This window comes from Paroedura picta, chromosome 6 (assembly GCF_049243985.1).
Source record: "Paroedura picta isolate Pp20150507F chromosome 6, Ppicta_v3.0, whole genome shotgun sequence".
Classification (NCBI taxonomy): domain Eukaryota; kingdom Metazoa; phylum Chordata; class Lepidosauria; order Squamata; family Gekkonidae; genus Paroedura; species Paroedura picta.
Window position 1 is genome coordinate 82,434,885 of NC_135374.1, and position 23,281 is coordinate 82,458,165.

At 40.5% G+C, this 23,281-nt stretch overlaps 1 long non-coding RNA gene across 2 annotated transcripts in view; it reads right to left on the reverse strand.

The window, feature by feature from the left end:
* Positions 1-265: 265 nt before the first annotated feature.
* LOC143840716 (uncharacterized) overlaps positions 266-23,281 on the reverse strand; it is a 34,624-nt gene continuing 11,608 nt past the window's right edge. Inside the window, exons 2-7 of one of the 2 annotated variants that reach the window (XR_013232344.1) lie at positions 16,794-16,829; positions 10,231-10,386; positions 9,775-9,827; positions 9,592-9,649; positions 3,234-3,398; positions 266-1,538 (exon numbers count right to left, since the gene is read on the reverse strand). This is a non-coding gene — a long non-coding RNA (uncharacterized LOC143840716). The remainder of the gene's footprint in view (positions 1,539-3,233; positions 3,399-9,591; positions 9,650-9,774; positions 9,828-10,230; positions 10,387-16,793; positions 16,830-23,281) is intronic. The other variant, XR_013232345.1, reaches the window with a different exon arrangement.

The following is a 23,281-nucleotide window of genomic DNA, read 5'->3' on the forward strand; positions in this document are numbered from 1 at the left end:
GGAGTCATTTAATCAAATACAGTATATTTTACACTTCTGAAAGCCAAAATTCCAAATGAAGTCCCTAGGAGAGCTTGTTTTCGGTCCTGTATACCTGTACTGCAGATGGCAGGCAAAACAAAATCAATTTGGGCCATTCAACCATCACAGAAGATGCTCCAGGGCAATCATGCAAAAAGAAAATGTCACCTGTGTTGTAGAAGTACTCACTTTGGAATTTCCTACATACCAATATCAAACTAAGGGCGGAGCAAGTTGCCTCCAAATGAATATAGAGTCCCTTTGGGAACTAATCAGTGGCATGTATCAAGACAACATTCTTTGTATACTGGCATACCTGACCCTCTGTGGTAACATATAGCCCACTAAATAATGTGATTGTAACAACAGAGCCAGAAGCTCCACTAGGCAGTTTGCAAAAATGAAAACAGGGGGGCTAAAGTTACTCTCTTCCTGCCTGTTTTGGTCCCAGGCAGAAACAAGCCCGTGTATAAGGGGAAAGCAGAAAACTCCCATTGCACATTCTTCCCAATGAACCTAAGGATTTTGTAATATGTAGATAATCCCTTAATCATATACTTACTGAAAGTTATGGTCTTTGGACCATTAGGTTATCTTGATTAACATTGGAGGGAAAGGGCATTTCTTTTTTGGCCATGTTTCCCCCCATTGATGATTGCTTGCTTTCATGTTCAGAGCGGTCCTTTCATTCTTTCAAATGGAAAGAAATATCTCTTTCCCTGTGATCCTTAGCAAAAATTGCTATACTTCACAAGAATGATGTTGTAGGCAGCCAGCTCACATAATTCTACTAGTAGGACAGCCGTGCAGATGTCCGGGCAGAAATGGTAGGAGAACAGAAAAGGAAGGAATTGAGAATAGTGAAGAAATGTGGGAGGATCTGATTATCATTCATGAACATATGCTGGGAGCAGCTGTGGAAAGACTGTTGCCCTAGTAGTTGTTCCCTTTCTCAAAGACATTACCACCGATAGCAGATTGTGCCATGTCTACAATCACATGACTAACTTCTTAGGCTTATGAAGTATGTGTATTACATGTTTGATAACTGAATCCCTAATGTTATTAAGAAACAAATGCATGCACTACAAAAACATTATCCAAAATAACTCCATAGGTGGTTTCAGGAAGAAAAACTTCAATGAAAATAACATGGCTTTTTCATCTGCTTTGCTCCTATCCAAGTGTATTATTAATGCTCATGATATTTATGTGTTGACACCAGCACATATGGTAGGTGTTTGAAGTTTATTAAGACAGCTGCACAGCACTCTTTTTATTACTTCCAGCTCAAGGCCTAAGGATCACAAATCATTTATTTTTAATGTCATTTTAATTTATTACCAAGATGTCACCTGAACCTTTGAAACTGGAGTTAGAGTCCCATAAATCTCTCTGGGAAATGGCAAAGACCTGATGCCATCAGGGATGTGGAATCTTGTAAAATATTCAAAGTCCCAAAATCTGTCACTCCCCAGTTCCAGATGTGACAGGTGCGCCTTGAAACTAATAGCAATCTGGAAGAGAACAGCAAAAATTAACATGATGGCCATATGCTCTTTAACAATAAAACAATACAAATGAGGTTTCAGAAGAAGTATAGCCAAAGAATATGGCAATATAATGTTAAGGCCAGACCAAGAGACCAATGGAAAAATACGGGATAATGTGTTTGAGAATACCCTAACCAAGTTATTCTTACAATCTGCATATACTCTTAATAAGGGAAAATAGATTTCTTTCAAAGTTCTGATTCATTTTTTCAATATATAAAAAGTTGGAATGAAAAATGGATAGTTTCTACTAGGGAAAGTGCAACAAAAAGAAGTTTCCATTTTTTGCAGGAAACTTTGACGTTTTTAAAAATTCTTCCTTAAGTGCTCATAAGAAAATTGTGTTTAGCAGATATTGCTAAGAAGAGTATTGAAAAATAGCATGGGGAAAATGCTTTTATGCTAGAAAGTTTAGCTCTGAATGTTGCTAAAGTGAAACAAATAAAAACAAGAACAAATTAATGTAGGCCCAGTCTGTATAGCCTTCTTGTGTGAGACATGGAAATTTTAAGAAGAATCGTATGATTGTCTCCTATGAAAACTGCAATGTGCTAGATCAGTGGTTCTCAACCTGGGGGGTCGAACAATCCTTTCAGAGGGGTCAAGGCAGGGCAAGCAGCCTGGCTGGGGGGTGTCTTCTACACAACAGCCTTGCGGTGTAAATCGAGACAGAGCATTCATCTGTCTGGAGCAGCGAAAAGAGCGAGATCGACATGGTGGGACAAGAGGCAGAACTGAACTGAGAAGTGAGGAACCACTGTTCTAGATAGAAGTTATATTTATATAAGCCATTTTCAAATCACCTTTGTATTTTGTTTTAGTCACTGATTGTTAATTATCCCCCCCCCCCTCCATGATTTCAGGCAAACCTGTTTTACAACCAACTGCTAACAGAATTGATTTACCTGTTCATACAAACCTGCTTGCATTGGGTTAGCAAAGCATGGTTGAGCTGCTTTTTGAGATAAACTTGTTTCTTCTGTTTTCTGTCCCTCCATTGCTCTTATGAATCTCTGTGGTATGCAGTTTAAGATGCCCATAGCTCTTCTTACAATGTTGCTTTCCTCCACCTTTTTTTGCAGTATCATCTTCCATGGACTTAAAAATTATTCTGAGATGAGTGCTGTAGTGCTAAACCAATATAGCACTTCAGCACTATAGTGGCACCATTGAGATGCTCTGATTCTATGTAGTCAAGAATGTAAAAAAAAACAAAACCCGAAAACCTCTGAGGAAGATCACACAGAAAAAAAGGACAAGGTGAAAAGCAGCATGATTTCAAAAGAACATAGAGCTTCAGATATGATTCATTAACAGTAGTAAATGCCCTGCATAGAACCCCCAAACCCTGTATTCTCTGGTGTTAGAAGTGTAATATTTCATACAGCCAAATTCCCAAATTATTGATACACAAAGCTGTCAGTGTTTGGCTGTTTTTCTCCTTTCCCCTGTAGAATGTTTCAATCCTACTCTTCCTCCAAGGATGGTCAGGACAGTTGTCATAAATTTAGGAATCTTTTAGGTAAAAATGAGTAAGAGGACTGTGTGAATCTTAGTTTACTTCACCATACATAACATTTATTATGGAATAACATTATGGAATATTATGGAATAATAAATGAAAATGAAAACAACAGAAGGATGCACAACAATGCTCACCCACTGATGCTGGGTCTGGCCAGGTCTCCAAATAAGCCCTTTAAAGAAAGGCAGTCTGTTGTCTTATAATGTCTGAAGGAAGTATACAAGAGGTATACAAGAGGCAGGGTGAGATGAAGAAAATCTTGTAATCTGAAGATCATTTCCAAGCATAGTCATGTTGGTCTGCAAAAGAATGTTTTCACCAATAAACTTTTGAGAGTCAAAAGGCTCCTTCTGTCTGATAAAGGGAACTTTCACTCATGAAAGCTTATATCTTGTAATGAAGCAAGTCAACTTGAATAAACTCTTGTGAGTTATTCCATATAAAGTAGAAAAAAGGTCCTAAAGAAATAGACGATGGAAATTCAAATGGAGCAGAAGACATTGGAGAAAATTGGTGTGCCAGTTGTATCAGCCAATCAGGTAGACTCCTCCAACTTATTCTTGGTGTTCATTCTCAGCTCAGTCATCATCTTCCAAGAACTTTAGTCCATTTATTATCATATCATTTGTAATCTACCAGGATTTTCAGTCTTCGACTTTATCTTACTTTCTCACTTCCTACATACTTCCTTCTGTTCCAATACACACTTTGATGTGCATTTGATTTGCAAAACCCTTTTTAAAACCCCTGAATTGGCATTGATTCAAATTTTTGCTTTGAGTTTTTTATATGAAGCACAAAAACTTGAATAATTCAAAATGCAAATCACAAAAGTCAGATTATTGTGAGTTTTCGATTCCCATTAAAATCAATGGAAAATCTAGCCTGTTTATTTAGTACTCTTGTGTGGGCAGGGGTTGAGATAGATGCATGAGATTCACAGCATAGTTGCTGGAGCCATTCTTCAAAAGAACTCCCAAATTTCAAAAATATTGGACCAAGGAGTTGAATTTATGGACACCCAAAGTGTTCTCCAATGTTTCCTATGGTAGGGGGAAAGGGCAAATCAATATAATGTTCCAAAGAATCTCTGCAGTGAAGCTGAAGGAGGAGTTGTAAGGCCAGCCCAGTGTCAGGACCAGTGCAAGACTGCCCAGCAGAACCAGTGCCACTGTGGCAGTGCCAAAACCCAACAGGACTACATTCACATCAGAGAATCGTTGAAGTGCAAATGGAGGGAGAGGAGCAGAACCAGTGCAAGACTGCCCCCCGCCCTTTTAACCCAGCACTTTCAAACCATATAACAGCCTGGAATTCTTAGAGTGGGGTGAGGTACTGTTTTCAAGAGATCCTTTCCCATACATCACCCCCAACATTTCCAAATTGTACAACAGAGCCCAGGAATATCTTTTGTTTCCACAGTCCTTCAGCCTTGCCTAACTTACAAGTTTCTAGTTGTAAGAAGAGAGTGAAGTATATAAATAAAAAAGTAAGGAACTATATAAACATACATTACAACTCCTAGATCAATGCACGGCAGCAACATATAGTCAGTAAAAACTCTTTAACTTCCAGCCTTATCCCTGTGTACACTTGAAAAATGTGCACAAGGGGAAAGCACTGGACTTGTAGATATTTTTGAAATTGTGAAGCTGCTGGATCAGTGATTTGGGATTGCTCTCCAGCTCTTGCATTATGTATTCTGTTAACATGTACATTTTGTTAATTATGTGGAACTGCACTATTATTTTTGAAACTTAAAGTGAGGATCTTTTGTGTCTAGTTTTTAAAAATGGTAACAACATATTCTATGCAAACAGAAACCAGAAATCAAAGCTAATGCTACAAGCAAATCACACTCCCACTTATTCGACTGAAAGAAACAAAGCACTTGAAGAAATATTTTAAGCACCCATTTACCCAGCTTCTAAAAGCCTCTTTACAACCAAATGGAAACAAAAAATGGTACTTTGTACCAAATGTCTCTATTTTAGGGCTAATTTGATTCCATGTAGGCCTTTGACTTCCAAACATGATAATAAAGCAGGGGCTTCTCATTCATAAGCATAGCTTTCATATAGCAGATTCAAATGTTCAGAATCCCATACACATACATATACATGCAGATGAGAGGACATGCTGAACACTCAAAAGCTACGTTTAATCCCTTGTTAATTAGGTCTAGACTACTCTCAATGATTCCAGTGGAAGGCAGACCTGTCATTCCGGGGCCAGGCCTATTCTATTTTAGTAAATTATCATTAATATTAATCTTATTCTCAACAGCCTTTGCAACAACCCTGTAGGGCAGCACATTCATGTTAGCCATAGACGAGACCTCAGACTGTGAGGTTAGAGGACAGGTCCTGCAGGCAGAACGAAGGGAATACTTTAAGACGGGACTTTAAATAGAAGGGCCGATTCTTTCAGTAAAAGTGTACCAGCTGCTGGGATGTTTTCTTATGGGCCCCCGCTGAAAGGAATAGGAGCAGCTCGAGAACACAGCAATGCTCCACAAGTTTGTACACAAGTTCTCTCCAGAGTACTGCTGGCATAAAAGAAGATGTTATGAGCCTCCGCAAACACTGTCTCTGTCATTTTCACCCAAGAGGCAAAACCCAGATAGTTTTAGAACAGCTTTGGATTGCTTTTTAAAAATCTTTCAAAAAATAGTTTTCGAGTATATTTATGGCACCTTCCGTTCTGCCACAAAGCCTAATTCTGGCACATGTTATCTCTAATACTTGCTGACACCTGCACACATACTGCGGCAGGTCTGATGAATCTGTTTACACAGCTCAGCAGCACTCCTTTAATAACCAATTCGAGCTGGCTGACTTTTGGAGGCGAGAAATATACTGACTGTTTTTACAGAAATCTACTTCATATCGGAGATGAAGAGCAACTGCATGCGTATTTCCTCCCCCTCCCCTTTTAAAAACCTAGGAACAACCTGTGTTCAGGGCATGCAAATGATTGTACAGCAATGTTCTCATTTTAGAAAATCTCCAGCAATCAGCATGTACCTCCCAGTGCTGTCTTTACATCTGATTCCTTTGTCAGAACAGGAGTATCTTCAGCTATAAAAAGAAATTCCGAGTCCTTGTGACCTCCACTTAAATTGTTAGGCAAAGATGAATCAAAGTGAAGTATGCCCAGGAACACTGAGTTCTCTCAGGATGAAACCATTCCACTCAGAGAGCCTTTAGCAGTAATGTGAGAAGTATGAAGCCATTCAAGTAAGAAGGCCTTTTGAGTTTATGAAGAGTTGTTATTACTATAGTCTCAATTTACTGAATTTCAACAAGAGGCCTTAAAAAAAAAAGAAATACTATTCACTCTGCTTTCATTGCTATGAGCCCTTCCACCCAATTTCACAGAAAGTTAAATAAAATACTGATAGAGATAAGAAAAAGAGGCTGAAGATTCCGAGAGGGCAGAAGAGCAGATTGAAGGGTGCCAGATCCAGGTTGGAAAAATGCCTGCAGATCTGAGTAGGAAGCCTGTAGGGGACTTCTGAGGTGAAGGAATAAGCCTCTTGTGGTGCAGAGTGGTAAGGCAGCAGAAATGCTAGCTGAAGCTGTCTGTCCATGAGGCTGGGAGTTCAATCCCAGCAGCCGGCTCAAGGTTGACTCAGCCTTCTATACTTCCGAGGTCGGTAAAATGAGTACCCAGCTTGCTGGGGGGGTAAACGGTAATGACTGGGAAAGGCACTGGCAAACCACCCCGTATTGAGTCTGCCAAGAAAACGCTAGAGGGCGTCACCCCAAGGGTCAGACATGACTCAGTGCTTGCACAGGGGTTACCTTTACCTTTTTAGAGTGCTCAATGTGCCTAACTCAGCTCTGTCTACCTTCTTTTGTGTGCTGATGAGAAACAAAGTAACAGATGGGCCTCTTTATCTTTGCAAAACTAATATGAGTATATCATTGTAAGGAACTCCATTCTAGACAGGATAAAGTAGAGATAGTTTTCAAATTTATTTGTCACATTTATATGCTGCCTTCCCAGAAGGCTCAGAGTGGTGTACATGGGAGAACAGTAACACTACAGAGAAGTCATAAATCATTAAAGGTAAAGATAAAGGTATCCCCTGTGCAAGCACCGAGTCATGTCTGACCCTTGGGGTGACGCCCTCTAGCGTTTTCATGGCAGACTCAATACGGGGTGGTTTGCCAGTGCCTTCCCCAGTCATGACCGTTTACCCCCCAGCAAGCTGGGTACTCATTTTACCGACCTCGGAAGGATGGAAGGCTGAGTCAACCTTGAGCCGGCTGCTGGGATCGAACTCCCAGCCTCATGGGCAAAGCTTTCAGACGGCTGCCTTACCACTCTGCGCCACAAGAGGCTCTTTCATAAATCATTAAACATGGAAAAATGGAATAATGAAACAATGGAACAATAATGGGAGACAATAAATTAAAAACTGGAACTTGTTGGTGGGTCAGTGAGTGCTCGGAACAGGCATTAGCTTCAGTTTCATAGGAGGGAGTCTCTGGGTCCCAGTGGAAGAAGGTGGAGCTAGAGAACTTCAACCAAAATACTGGTGGAGGAGCTCCCTTCTGCAGGCTGTGTAGAACCTTTCTATATCTGTCAGGGCCCTGATCTCCTCATTCCACCAGGTGGGGGCCAGGACAGAGAAAACTCTGGCCCTGGTTGAGGTCAAGCAAACTTCCTTGCAGCCAGGGATCGCCAGGCAGTTGGAAGTGGTGGATCATATGGCTCTTTGAGGGGTATGGGCAGGAAAGCAGTCCCTTGGGTACCCTGAGCCCTCACCATGTATGGCCTTAAAGGTAATTACCAAAATCTTAAGTCTGATCTGGAATTCAGCTGGAAGCCAGGGCAGTTGTTGGACAATAGGCTGGATGTGGGACCTCCAAGGTATAGCTATGAGGACCCTGGATGCTGCATTCTGGATCAGCTGTAGTTTCTAGATCAAAGTTAAGGGCAAGCTTGCATAGAGTGAGTTACAGAAATCCAGTTTAGAAGTGACCGTTGTATGGATCACTGTGGCTCGGTGTTCCAGGTCCAAGTAGGGTGCTAGTAGTTTGGCTTGGCAAAGGTGATAGAATGCCAGCCACATGACTTTCATGACCTGAGCCTCCACTGAGAGGGAGGAATCAGGAATCACACCGAGGTTTCTGGTGGAGTGAGCCACTGCTAGTTGTACTCAGTGCAGGTTAGGGAGGTGGGCTTCCTCACCTGGACCCTTCTTACCTAGCCACAGGACCACCATATTTGAAGGGCTGAGCTTCATAGGACTCTGCTTGAGCCACCTTGTCATTTCTTCCAAGCAATTGGCTAATGTTTCTGGGGAAGAATCAGGGCAGTCATCCATCAGGAGGAGGACCTGGGTGTCATCCGCATATTGGTGACAACCCAGTCTGAACTTCTGTACCAGTTTGGCAAGAGGATGCATAGGACAGGAGAGGGAACCGCCCCCTGAGGGTCTCCACAAGCAAGCTTGATAAACTGCAACCCTCTGTCCATGGTCCCGGAGAAAGGTGATCAGCCACTAAAGTGCAGTCCCCCAAATACCATCACTGGCATGATGGTGAACTAGAAGATCATGATTGACTGTGTCAAACACTGCTGAGAGGTCTAGTAATACAAGCAGTGCCTCCCACTCTGGTCCAACTGGTGATGGAGGTCATTCGTCAGGGTGACTAGCACTGTTTCTACCCCATGGCCAGGCCAGAAACCCAACTGGGATGGGTCTAAGACTGAAGTTTTCTCCAAGAATGTTGATCTTTGATCTGCAAATCTAGTCTAACTAGCTAGGATGGAAAGAGATGCAGGAAGTATGTCCTGCCCTCATAGTTCTAATATGGAGAAGAGGAGGCACAGTTTGGAGAAAAGTTGGCAAGCCAGGAGGAAGTCTCCCTGAGAATAGCAATCTACTATCATCAGAGCAGTACAAAGGAAGGAAGTTCAGGGTCCTGGCCTCTCTCTCTGACTCTCTATAGTCTCCTTCTAAACTCTGAGGCTAAAGTTAGCTCAAAAGTTCTTCACTTCCAACAAGTGGGGTCTAATGCCCCACAGTTGCTGGAGGTCAGCAGCAAGGGAAAGTTTTGATTTCTGTGCATGTGCTGTAGGCCTTTCAGGGGATCTAGTTAGCAAATGCAAGGAAAAGGACATGGGACTAGATGGAACATTAGACTGAAGAAGCAAACCTCTTTACATGTTCTTATGATTACACAACAGTGTTTAAAAGTATCATTATGGCAATCTGTGTACTGAAGAGACTAGGTGATCAGAATGATATATTCAGAATGTATCACTCTGATCACACAGCCTCTGTAGTTCACTTGAATATGCTTATGAGATTTAAAAGGCTGAATAGATCCTTTGGTTTCAGAATAGACCACTAACTCCATCCAGTGGGAAAGAGACACGATCTATAAGTGTAAAAAATTGGAAGTAATTGACCCAGTTGAGTGAACCAAACAAATGTAGAGTTTTAGAACACAGTTTAGTCTCTGCCATACATACCTGTTCAGTCTCTCAAGATCCTGTTCCCCATGCCTTAAAGCCTGGCACAATGGATGAACTAAGATAAAAGAGACCATTCTTGGATTACTGTAAGGAAATGGCACGTATGGATTCATGGGTGTCTTCACCTCTTCCAAGAACATCACTTGTGTTTTTGTTATTCTTAATAGTACCCAGACTTACAATTTAGTGCATTCCTTTCCCCATGCTAATCTGTTGAAGTAGATCTCTACCACCTGGAAAGAGTTAAAATCCTGCTGTCAAAAAACTACAGTGTATTTTCCAGATATGATTGACAAGGACTTTTAAGAAAATTGTACTTGCAAATCATATTAACTACATTACAACTGGGGCAGCCTAAATCTGCAGGGGTAAAAATTGCAGACACATCTCTTTCAGTTTCTGCTAGGGAAAAAAATCCTACCATATTTTATCATTTGTAAAAGTCATTCATATTTAATGCAAGATGACAAACTGCATATTTATGGCATTGGTGCTGATATATTAGATTAGAAAAAAAGCAGGCACTGTGGGTTTCCTCTGCGTTCAATATTGTTTTGCTGGAATGGTGATGATTGCTAGGAAACTTTATAGAAGAGGAAGGAGAACCATGAATCAAGGCCAGAAATAGCTACTCACAAGCAGCAGGATCCTAGTGCTGGGTTGAAAGAAGATGTGATTTAGAACTCCTTTACTATATAGTAAAGGCAAAAACTTTGTAGGTTGGGAATTGGTAGCTTCTTGGCTGAACTACACTCCTGGAACCTAATTAGCTGGAACAACCATTCTTCTTTCCTGTTGGAAACAGTTTAAGGAGAAGATGGGTATCAGTGAATCCTGCTCCAACTTTCACTGTTCATACTTACCACATTCCATGATAATGATAGCGATTATTGACACACAACAAACCTTGTTAAAACCATTACCTTCCTGGAATGCAAGGGAAGGAAATGGTGGGTGAATTCTTTACTAGGTACTTGAAGATTATATGGGAACTAGAATAAGGTAAGGGCAGAAGTGAGAGCCAGCATGGTGTAGTGGTTAAGAGCAGCAGTTTATAATCTGGCAAACCAGCTTTGATTTCCCATTCCTCCGCATGCAGCCAGCTGGGCGAACTTGGCTAGATTATTTCATCGGTCTTGCTAGGTTAAAAAGCCCTGGTGAATTATGAACTGGCTGCCAGTTGGTTGCCTTGGCTGTCAGGTCTTTTCACTATAAGAAAATGTTTTGTTACGTGTTTAATTTTTCTTTATTTTTTGTTTGTTCACAGTTTGTAATCTTGGTTGCTGTTTGTCAATTATAAAGGTTCATTTTTATGTTATTTAGTTTGTATATTATCTTTGTATGAGTTTCAGTTATTTATTTCATATTTATATTTCTTTAGATATAATATAATTTCAATATTTTTGACTGGGTACCTCTTTTCTTTGTTTGGCTTGATTCTGCATTGAGGTTCCCTTTTCCCCTGGTTTTGTTTCTGTTTTCAACCTTGGGCTACTCACCGTCCTGATAGAGATATTCTTACAGAGTAGTAATGTGAGGGCTCTCTCAGACCCACTTATCTCACAGAGTGTCTGTTGTGGGAAGAGGAAGGGAAGCTGCTTTGAGACTTTTTTGGGCAGTCAAAATTTGGGTAATAAAAAATCTTCTAGATAGAGCATGCTTTGGTTGTCAGAGTCAGTTTTTACATAAACAACACTCTACTGTATAGGTCATTTGACCACATCTCTACTAAGCATCATTTGACAAGGGCGCACATCAGGCCTACATCACAGTTACATCACTAATTAGATGGTGCTAAAGCTTTTTTCATGATTAACAAAAACATTGTACAATTAATACAAACATCTTGGTTCTCACCAGATCCACAGTTTTCTCCAGTCTGAAGTCTCCAGTTTTGCCCTGGAGATTTGGGCTCTATTGGTTTCTTAAGTATCAGAATCTCAATGAAGCTTCACTGATAGGCAGACAACAGTATTGCAACTTTTGCAATTAGGGGTTTTGTGCATTTGCACAAAGATTTTAGGCCTAACAGTTGATTGGACCCTCCCCAGTCTGTTTGCAAATGGTAATGCCACTCTGACATAAGCAAGAAAATTTTTCACTCCATTTCATTTTCCTAATCTAAAATAGTTCAGAAGAACTGCTATTTACTGGGAAATGTAAGTCCAATAGAATAATTTCTGAGACATATCTCTTTGGATCTTGATTCTTGTGCTTAGAGATGTCGGGTAAGCTTTTGATATTTGATAGAATCAACGGTGCCTGTCTGCATAATCTTAGTCACATTAGAAGACTAGTTAGAACTAATCCTTATCTCATTTTTCATTATTCATCTTGTTACCTAGACTAGGATTAAAAGGTAAAGGTAAAGGTATCCCCTGTGCAAGCACCGAGTCATGTCTGACCCTTGGGGTGACGCCCTCTAGCGTTTTCTTGGCAGACTCAATACGGGGTGGTTTGCCAGTGCCTTCCCCAGTCATTACCGTTTACCCCCCAGCAAGCTGGGTACTCATTTTACCGACCTCGGAAGGATGGAAGGCTGAGTCAACCTTGAGCCGGCTGCTGGGATTGAACTCCCAGCCTTATGGGCAAAGCTGTCAGACAGCTGCCTTACCACTCTGCGCCACAAGAGACTAGGATTATATGAAGCTATATGAATAAAGGAAAGACTAGTGAATCTAGCTGGTCAACTATCTTTAGATGTGTACAGGAAAAAGCTGCTAGTTCCATAACAAGAATAAAGAAATGATTCCAATCTTCTTTTATATAGGAGGTCATGAAGGTAAAGATTAAGAGCATTTACTCTACATGATAGCATTTTTCCAATATATCGTATCACTAGGTGTTTTGCATGAGTGCTCCTAATGGTCATAGAACACATAACTGTTATCCTATTAGTGACTTTCAGATCACATTTTAAAAAACCAATAATTTGTTCAACAAGCTGCTTCTGTAAGATTTTTCAGATCTTGTTAGGCCCAGGATCATAAAGTAAGATTCCTAGCCAACATAGCCACTGGGTTTAAGGTTCTAAGAATTCCTTTCAGAGAAAATGTCTGTACTTGTTGGGTTACTTTCAGAATTGCTGTTTTAACTATGTCTAATGGAATCTGCAGAGGTCTGTCACAACAGCATATGTAAAACACTGGTGAAAACTGCTAGTTTAAAAATTGTTTGCATATTTAATGAAATTCTGGCCCTTTCTGCACCCTGAAAATAAAGTGTGACACTTACCCCCTGCAGATGCCATATTTTTGGCGTTTCAAATGATGTCATCTGCATCCAACGTTCCAGCAACAATCTGGCAGCCACATCCTCCATTTTAACTCACTAGTTGGGGAATCCACAAAACTGGATTCCCCCAGCTTTGTTGCATGTGCAGGAGGAGAGCAATCAGCAACCACCAGCAGGATAGCAACGCATAACAACATGGCCAGAAGTAGCATGATCTCTCACCCGCATGCCCGCCTCCCTTTCCCTTCACCCTGGAACGAGGCTTTTTTTTTTTTTTTTAGCAAGTTGCCTGTACCAATGAATATTCGTTGGTCCATAGAGGCAGAACAAAACAAATTCCCACCCATCAGTTGGCACACAAAGCATGATTTTCAATACCCCCCTCAAGTGTCAAACTTCCAAAATGGGCTGGCATTAAATTATGCACTGGGTATCTATGATTATATGCATAGGCATAGCAATGGAGAAATTTTACTTCAAAAAAAGATCGCTTTCCATTTAAAGCTAGGAGAAAGCTGATTGGCTGGCTGCCATGACTGACAGGCAGGGAGAAACTCACTGGTTTTGCGAGTCCCTCTCCCCAACCACTTTAATCAGCTGTGCAGAGTGCCAGGAAGAGTAAGAAAACAGGAGAAGAAACCGAGAGGGCAAGGAGGTGAGAAATGGTGGGGGGGCACATTTTTTAATAGCGTTAAGCAATTATGGTTGCTTAATGTTATGATTTTAAAAGTGCAGAATGGCCCCCTGTTTTTCACAGCCGTAACTATGAACTGGTGTGTGTGGGGAGGGGGTAGTGATCATTTCTCCACAACCCAAGCAGTGGCTTAAACTGCCAAGAAAAGCAGAGAAAGGATGTTTATATCTTCTCCATTTTTGCAATGGGGCAATGGAGGGGGGGGTCTGAATCATTGCTTTGGTACTGTCCCCAGTAAGGAGGCAAGGGAAGAAAAACAATCTGCTATTCCTTCCCTTTTGAAATGGGACATGAGAAATTGATCACCCCTCATTCAAATTCTGATTTTCCAAAAAGCTTTTCTGTAATCCACCACAAAGATATTAGGATACAGAGAAATGTTGGGAGATCAGAACCTGACTCAATCCAATATGGAACATTTTAAATTTCATTATATAAATGACTTTGTTGAAGGATCTGACAGTGTTTTTACCATCCCTATACCTTTGCATGTTTAAAAGATAATATTTTTGCATGTTTAAAAGATAACATATTTGCATATTTAAGAGATAATTTTCTATGAATTTTAAAGACAAGTACTATAGAAGAAACAACATCCAGCATATCATTAAGGTACTCAGAGATATATCTACCCTCTCCTGAATTATATAGTGATTTCTAGTTCTGTGGACATTACAGGGAAATGCACATGTGCAAACTTTTTGTTTCTGCCTCTCAGGTGAACCTGGAAAATGTGGCCCAACAAAATAATCCCTGAAATATTTTTATATATAATATTGATAAAGGATTATGATGTGAAATTGAGGAGATCTTTTGCAAAACCAATATCAGCCAGCCTAATTTGTCCATTATTTATTTCAAAGGGATATACTTGACAGCAGAGCTAGGACGGCATCAGATTACTACAGGGAGCAGGTGATCTCTACTGACCGAGGAGCTATTTTCCATCATGCATTTTACTGAAATTCACATCAGAGCCATCGCATTGGTAATCCATAACACACAATGCATGGTTGGTGCTACCAATACCACCAGAGCTGCATCAATAGCTTGTTACATTTGCCTTCAATGCTCACTCAAGTCAGCTAGTGTGGAAATGAGGACTGCAGGGTGAATACTAACAGCTTCTGTCAGCCCTTTCAGGACAAGTGTTTGTCCAACTGTATTGGCTCCTCATTTATTTTTCGCTATCACCGCCTATTCATCTCATTCTTTGCTCTGAAGGTGAAAGCCTTGATTCCCCTTCATCAGAGCAGACAGCAGCACCAAAGCTTACACACGGCAGTGCAAAACCCTCTTTTCTGAAGCATTCAAAGGTTGTCTCTTCAGAAAATAAAAGAGAAATCAGCCTCACATGAGCGTATTAACTCTTTTCCCTGTAATTTTATTAGCTAATGAGCAGGATCCTTTAAAGGGGACATGAACAGAATTTTCTTTTCCTTCACTCCCCATGTTGTCTGATATGCAAACCGACCAGGAGCCATTGCCAAAATGAGTAAGAGCTTATCATGGTGTTCACTTTTTAGAAAGAAAATATCTGAAAAAGACCTAGGTTATGATAAATACTCACATGTTGTCTGATCTGTTACCATCATTAGCAAATAGAGGCTGTGAACATATTCCATTCTGAAATCATGCCAGCCTTATTGAAACCCTGCTTTCTAAACAATTAATTATTTAATTCTTATATATACATGTGGTACAGTTGTGCACCTTTTGTGGGGTGGTGGTGAAAGGAGCAGTGGCATAGTTTTTCTGCCCATGTCAAGTATCTTCTCAAAAAGAATGTGAGTTTGTATTCTGTTCTGCCTTTCTGCCTGCCTTCTAAGGTTGCTAGTTACTGTCCTGCATCCATTCTTCAAGTGTGAAGGTTATTTGCATGTAAAATGGTGAGCCTTTCTCCAAGCTGTTTGAAATCTGGTAAGAAAGATGCTATCCTCTATATATGAACAATTCATATAATCCCTGGCAATTTTATACCGTGTGCTGGATATCGTATATTGGAGTTGGAAATGGAATCAAATGAAAACATGCATTTTTTAAAAAACCTGGGAAAACATATATGGATAACATTTTGGTGCACTTTATACAATACATTTGGAAGGCACAACTGATATGGTATAGAATTTGGTTATTGATCCTATTCATATTTGCTCAGAACCAAGTTACAAATGGCAACAGAACTTGATCCCCAGTTAATTCAGCTGAAGCATAAAGCAAAGACACATTTTTTATTTTTTTAGTTGAGCCCCTTCAGATATATATCATATGTTTAAATTGCAATTATTTTCATTCATTAAAGATGTCTTACGTAGATGCTGGATAAATGTAAACACTGGGATTTTTTGGTTGACAATATTTGGTATGGTAGTCTTTCATTCCATTGTTTGCTGTTCTTCAATATCTGCTAGTTCAGGGTAGTCAACCTGTGGTCCTCCAGATGTCCATGGACTACTATTTCCATGGACCCCTGCCAGCAAACGCTGGCAGGGGCTCAAGGGAATTGCAGTCCATGGACATCTGGAGGACCACAGGTTAACTATCCCTGTACTAGTTGGCCTCATTCCTGAATAATGGCTACAGCTAGGGAGCAGATTTGCAGAACAATCTGAATGTATCTGCATTGGATGCATCAGTTGTATCTATTTATATTAGAAGGTTTCCTTATGATTAAACTTCTTACAACTGCTACCTCCACCAGTCTGCCACATCCATTTATTTAAGGCACTTAGTTGAAAGGAGATACCTAAGATTTTTGTAGTGAAATTTAGTGCTTGGCTGTCTCTATATGACTTTCATGTCAGCCAGCCCAAGAACCTGGTGGAACCTTACAGCCAATTCATGAATACGTACTTCTGACATCATAGGTGCAAAAACATGGTGGCAATATAGTGTAGTAGGTAAGTCATCTAAAAAGTGCATTCAGTTTTACAGGTAGGGAAACATGGACACCCATAAATACATAAACACTTGGTGTTGGCATGGCACAGGAGGTGACCTGCTGCCATAATCAGCTGACCATGCCCCCTTTTCCTCCTAACAGCCCCCAAGGGAATCCTCCCCATTTCCTCGTCAGAAACCTGTGTGCCCCTTGCTGCTAGGATCCCCAGGGAAGTGCCACCTGACGTACCACAGGGACATACACCTCCATTGGTATTATGGGAGATATGGCATCTCCTATAATAGAGAATGATGACATCACTATACTCAGTGACAAGCATATCTGAATTACAAGTTTACTAATAGTAAAATGATTATGAAAATGTATTACCCAGATTCCAAAGCAGTAACCTTGTTGGAGTAGCAGCTGTAAAAAACCAAATATGAAACATTGAAACAAACATATCTTTAATGAAATTTAGAGATGCAGACAATTAAACAACCCACAGTTATTTAAAGTTAGATTAATTGGATTAGGAAATGATTTGACAATTAATGTCCTAATTCTAGCTTTGAGATGAAGGGGTAAAATGCAATTGTGTGGAACCACCACACACACTTATTGCTCATAGAATGGTCTTCGAAAAAGTAAATTAAACTATGATCATATCATAAAATAAATATAGCAGACCTGAAAAACAAATTTTAGATTAATAATGTTCCCTTTGCTAAACTAATCCTCAATTTTGATTAGCATTGGGGAAGGGTTTTTTTTGTAAACTTAATAATCTTTGCTTATAAAGTTTTGCTGATATCAACTATTCTAATTTTTGAAAGGTTCTTAATTTACTTTGAGTAATCTTCAATGTTCTTTATCACAAAATGACATTTTGCCACATCCATAATTTCGTTTGTGTTGACCTTAAACCATTTGCAGGTTTTGTATCAAGGCCAATCTTTCAGTTTTGGAAGTTAGCTTTTGGAAAATAATGAAACTAAAATGAATTATATATTCCATACAAACTTGGTTTATACTGATTCATGCCACTAGTGTATTAGTATTATCTGCTCTGACTGACAGTGGTAGTCCAGGGTCTCAGCCAGAGGTCTTTCACTTTACCTATCATCTAATATATTTTAGCAGAGATATCAGGACTAACCAGGGACCTTATTTATGTGAGAAATAGGTTCTACCATTGAGCCATGGACCTTCCTATGCTTACACATATATGCTGGAATTCAAAGAGCTCAAGGATCTTAAGATATGCAGTTCCCCCCCCCCCAAGCACATGCACACACAAAAATCCAAAACACAGTGTCAAACTGACAAACCACATTTGAGAATGGAAACTTTCAAAAGGAGATTGTGCTGTTCTAATGAGAGGATGGTTCTGCTATTCAAGGGGGGGGGGCATGAAAATCACTTTGGATATGTATAAAACATTATACATGTTCTTGAATTCCAGGCCATATTGTATATGTATTTTTTCCAGGATTAGACCATGACTCTGCCCAACACCCCCAGTGCCCTTTCCAGAAAGAGCTTCAAGACAGAACTCAATTCCTGTTGGCTTTCTCCAGTTTGGAGCAGCTGGAAGGATCACAACATGTAATCTAATGACATCTTGTTGCTTGTACAGTAAACATGCAAAATATCTTTTGATCACTATAGAATAATTTTTAATTTAATTAATTTTAATTGTTTTTTTTGTGGGATAGGCAGTATTATCTACTTCCATTAATTGAATCACTTCTTTGCCTGTTAAACCCTTCCCTCCCCAAAAAAAAACCCTCCAAGAATCTAGTGTTACTGTAAAGAACCAAGAAAATGTTACCTCAGCAAAATATCTCCTACATTAGGATCCCATGTATGAAAATTTCTGCTGTGGGAAAGAGTTTATTGTCTTTAAAGTATCATGAGACTCCTGTTTATTCTAATTGTATCAGAGAGGGAGAGAGAGGCACAAGTGCCCTTGGCACCACTTCCTGCCTCCATGTGGTCACCAACTAATGAGTATGGCACTTATATGTAACGGTCATGCTCATGTGCAATTCCCCTCTGTATCATTGGGGATGCTGTTTCAATCACATTGTTCAAATACTTAAAAACAGAAGTATCTTAAAACGAACACAGAGGTACACTAAAGGTGTTCTTTGTTTTAACATTGCTACTACAGAACACCACAGGAGATCAAAACAGTCATCATTTTATTTGGGATGTATGTTAGTATAACTCCTGATGGGATGAAAGCAATGAAAGAGCATTTCATAAGGAAACATGAAATTGCTGTAAAGCCTAAGTCAGCCTGGAGACAACAATTCACCTGCTGGATTTAGAGAGGTACGTTCTTCAGCAAACATCATCAGGTTTTTGGCTCTCAGTTTCATTACTCAAGCTTTATCCGAATAATATTTTAGACATATTGGAAGAATACCAGGATGTTGCTTATAGTCCTGGCAGAAGTGAAGAAGACTCTCAGTGTCAGGATCATGAAGTCTTTTGTATAAAGTTGGTGAACAAACAAAGGAAAATGGAAAATTTTGAATGGCTAGGCCTTATGACAAAGGACCTTCATAAAAAATAAAGTCATATTGTCTCAAACAGGACTCTGCCTATATATGAGCAAGAAGGACTGCTAATCATGAGGATCATTCTCAAAGTAATGCATATTGAATGACAAAACTTCCTTAAAATGTAACAATACTGATAATACTCATCATCTGGATGCATTTTACAAAGTAATGTTTTAGGACAGTGGTCCCCAACCTTTTTATAACTGGGGACTGGTCAACGCTTGACAATTTTACTGAGGCCGGGGGGGGGGCAGTCTTTTGCTGAGGAATGTCACCGCTGCCGCCTGGGCCCCTGCTCCACTTGCTTTCCACCAGTGCCCCTGACTTCCCGCCGCCCACTGGGGGGCTTGGCCAGCAGCAGCTGTGCAATGCCACGCTGAGGGGGAACCCCAGCCATGGTGGCCGCCAGAGAGCGCCAAAGGTGAACCAGCAGCAGAGTGGCATGGCAGCCCCCGAGGCTGGGGAGGAGGAGGAGCCACGGCCCGCTACCGACTGATCTACAGACTGATACTGGTCTCTGGACCGGGGGTTGGGGACCGCTGTTTTAGGATACAAATTCAGCCCGGGGTTACATGGTAAATGTAATCAGGATAAAAAGCAGGATACTGGAGCCATATAACAAGAAGGATATCACCTTCCAATGACTATCAAAAAGATGAAACAATCGTAAGGAACACCAGTTTGGATATTACAAAACTAGGTCATTAAATGCCATTGTTAGAATGTTGTGCAAAATAGGAACTATATCAGAGACTGCTGCCCAAATGTTATTTCATTTGCCATATTCTAAGGATTTCTTCTTCTTCTGAAACCTGAAATGCTCTCCAAGATGTTGCTCCTGAGGAAGAGGAGACCTCTAGAAACATCATGAGTCAGAGAACTACAATGGGAAAGGTAAGCATCAGAAAGCACTCTCCTTCTGCTCACAGCAATTAACTATGGAATCTAAACCATTGAGACTGAGAGTCACTTCAGACATGCCCAAGTTTAGATGTTTCCAACAGAACTTTTATCATTTTTTTCTTTGGAAAGCCATTTTTGAAGCCGTAACATAATTTTCTTTTGGACTTTCAAAATGCTATTTTATCATAGGAGATGGTCCTCTCTCCAATTTTATTTAACATGTTATTCTCCCCTCTCAGACAGCTGGCACAGAGGTTCATATTTGGGTGCCATCAATATGCAGAAGATACCCCGCTCTTCCTCCTGATGGATGACCACCCTGATTCTCCCCCAGAAGCTTTAGCCAGACATCTGGAAGCTGTGATGGGATAGCTCAAGCAGAGCCATTTGAAGCTCAACCCATCAAAGATGGAGGTCCCATGGCTAGGTAGAAAGTGTCCAAGCAAGGAACGCAACTACCCAACCTAAATGAATTGCGTATATCAGTAACCCACTCCACCAGGAACCTGGCCGTGATCCTAGATGTCTTACTTCCTATGGAAGAACCGGTCACAAGAGTAGCACGGGTGGCATTTTTTCACCTGCGCCAAGCCAAACTACTAGTACCCTATTTGGCCACAGAATACCTAGCCGCAGTGATCCATGTGATGGTCATCTCTAGATTGGACTTCTGCAACTCCCTCTATGCAAGCCTATCCTTAAGTTCACCCCGACTGCTTCAGTGACTCCATCCAGCCACCTCATTCTCTGACATCCCCTTCTTCTTTTGCCCTCAATCACTCTCAGCATTAAACTCTTCTCCAGGGAGTTCTTCCTTCTCATGAGGTGGCCAAAGTATTTCAGTTTCATCTTCAGGATCTGGCCTTCTAACGAGCAAACTATACCAAACTATATTGTACTGTATTATGCAATCCATGTTCCTTGTAAACTGCCCTGAGCCATAAGAGAAGGCAGCATATAAAAATAACTAAATACAACATAAATAAATAAAACACCACACTTGGGGTCGCTGCATTAGAGCGGTTGAAAATGGCTGTCTTATACAATGAGCCTAAGTGTGGGATAGTCATAAAAGTGTACTAGGATCCAGGGAAATCAAGTTCAAATCCCTACTCTGCCATGAACCTTTAGCATGTGGGAGGCAAGGCAAACTGGGGAAAAGGCATTTTAATGGGCCTCAAGTCTACATCTGCATTAGACAAAGCCGATCCTCAGCTGTTTGTTGGCTCTGAGCTGAGAGGGAAGACATTTAAATGAACCTAGGTCAGTTTGTAGGAACCTTTCCCATATTCTGCTGGAACTAGCTGGGATTGGGGGGGGGGGGAGTTGGGCACAGAGTTGTCCTGTCAGCTCTACACTCAGTCCCCTGACTTGCTGGGGCCAGCTCAACACACCCCAAGCCTGTCTGTTGCCCTCCCTGCACAAACTGGGCTGTTTGGGAAGGGCAACTGGAGGCATTTAAAGGGATCTAGGTCCCTTTAAATACCTCCAGAGCAACCAAACAACTGATCCCTGGAAGAAATTATCTCTGGGAATCAGCTGTTTGTCATTCTGTGGTGCCAGCAGTTTTTACCTCTACAGACTACCAAACAGCTGATTTCCAGAGAGGCTTCTGTTCTAGCAGTATTAGTTGTCTGGTATCTAATTTGGCTGAATCAGTTCAAGTTTCCTGAATTGGCCAAACTCAAATCAATATATTGAAGTCATTTGGTAGATCTGTGGTGTACTAAGTCAGGAAAACTTGAATCCAAAAAGCAAAATCTATTTTTCCTCGTGCAGATTCCTAGCATGGTGCTTAGGAACATTTGGCTAATTAGTATCCTAGCTTAATCTGCATAACAGGAATGTAGCTGTGAGGATAAAATGGAGGAAAAGGCAATGATGAACCCTGACCTGAGGTCCTTAGAGGAAGGACAGGTTAAAAATGTAATAAGAAATTATACAACTGTTTGGATCCTAGGCAAACTGTATGTACTCTGTGTGTGTTAAATATGCATGCTGTGTGTGTATATTTACCCTTTACCCTCTTTAAAATGTATATGTAGTTGAGGTTCTAATAGCTGTTTGTGTGCGTTTGATATGGAATGGAGCTAAAACAGAATGTGTGTATCTATTACTCTATAGCTCAATACCAAATGCCTGTTCCCCCAAAAGATATTTGGTTGTTCAGTGTTATTGCCTCAGTTAAATTCAAAACTGGCACAGTAAAAGTATCCTTTACTCAAGAAAGTAAACGCTAAAATTGCTGTGCAAGTCTTCAAGTAAAAGTGTTCTACTTCTGTCTTTGTTTACAACTATTATTGAAGGCATCCATGTTATGTTGCAATTAATATTAAATTTAAACATTTAAGGAGTGTAGCATAGCATTTCAACAGTTCAAATCCAATGATGACAGCAATTATGCAAGTCAATCTACATGGCAGCATCAAGCAATGTATTTGGAAGATTAATATACCTGTTAGGCTTTTGATCACAGAGACCCTTTTTTATTAGATCTCAAGTTCTGTCATTCAGACGTTATCCACTGTGATAGGTTTATATCACTCAGAGCATATACTACTTCATTCTCTTTATTGAAAGAAAGTGGAAGACAGATAAAAGGCATTATAGCTATTACATCTCAGGGGTTTGGCAGAAATGAAGCAACATTGTGAGAATACTAAAAGCCCTGTACAAATAACACTTCAAGATAATTCCAGCCAGAGCCATGGAGTTGTCAGGTATAGAAAACTGTAATTAGTACAGCTAATGTGAATGATTAACTGATGGGATCTCAGTTGTTGATAGGTGCGAAGTCATGTCCGACCCATCGCGACCCCATGGACAATGATCCTCCAGGCCTTCCTGTCCTCCACCATTCTCCGGAGTCCATTTAAGTTTGCACCGACTGCTTCAGTGACTCCATCCAGCCACCTCATTCTCTGTCGTCCCCTTCTTCTTTTGCCCTCAATCGCTCCCAGCATTAGGCTCTTCTCCAGGGAGTCCTTCCTTCTCATGAGGTGGCCAAAGTATTTGATCTCAGTAGTTGGCTGCATATAAAGTTGTTAATGGTCAGAAATAAAGAAAAAATAAAGGGGAGGTATCTCATATATTTATGTTCCCACTACTCAGTCCTAATATTTTCCCCAAATAGTAAGACTTGACAGGAGCTGGGACTGGTAGAAAATGTGAAACTATAAGAAGTGTGGCAAATTCCACAGATTTCCTTATTTATTTTGAGTAAGAACATTCAAATCCCACCATGATCTTGATCAAGGAGCAGCATTACTGGAGTTCGGGATCTCAGGTAAGATTTGTCTAGTACAATATAGTGAGCAGAGCCCTAACAGCACAGATTAGCTAAATATTGCTAGAGCTTGGAATCTAAGCAAGGTCGCTTCCTGGGTTGCTATGCGGAGAAAC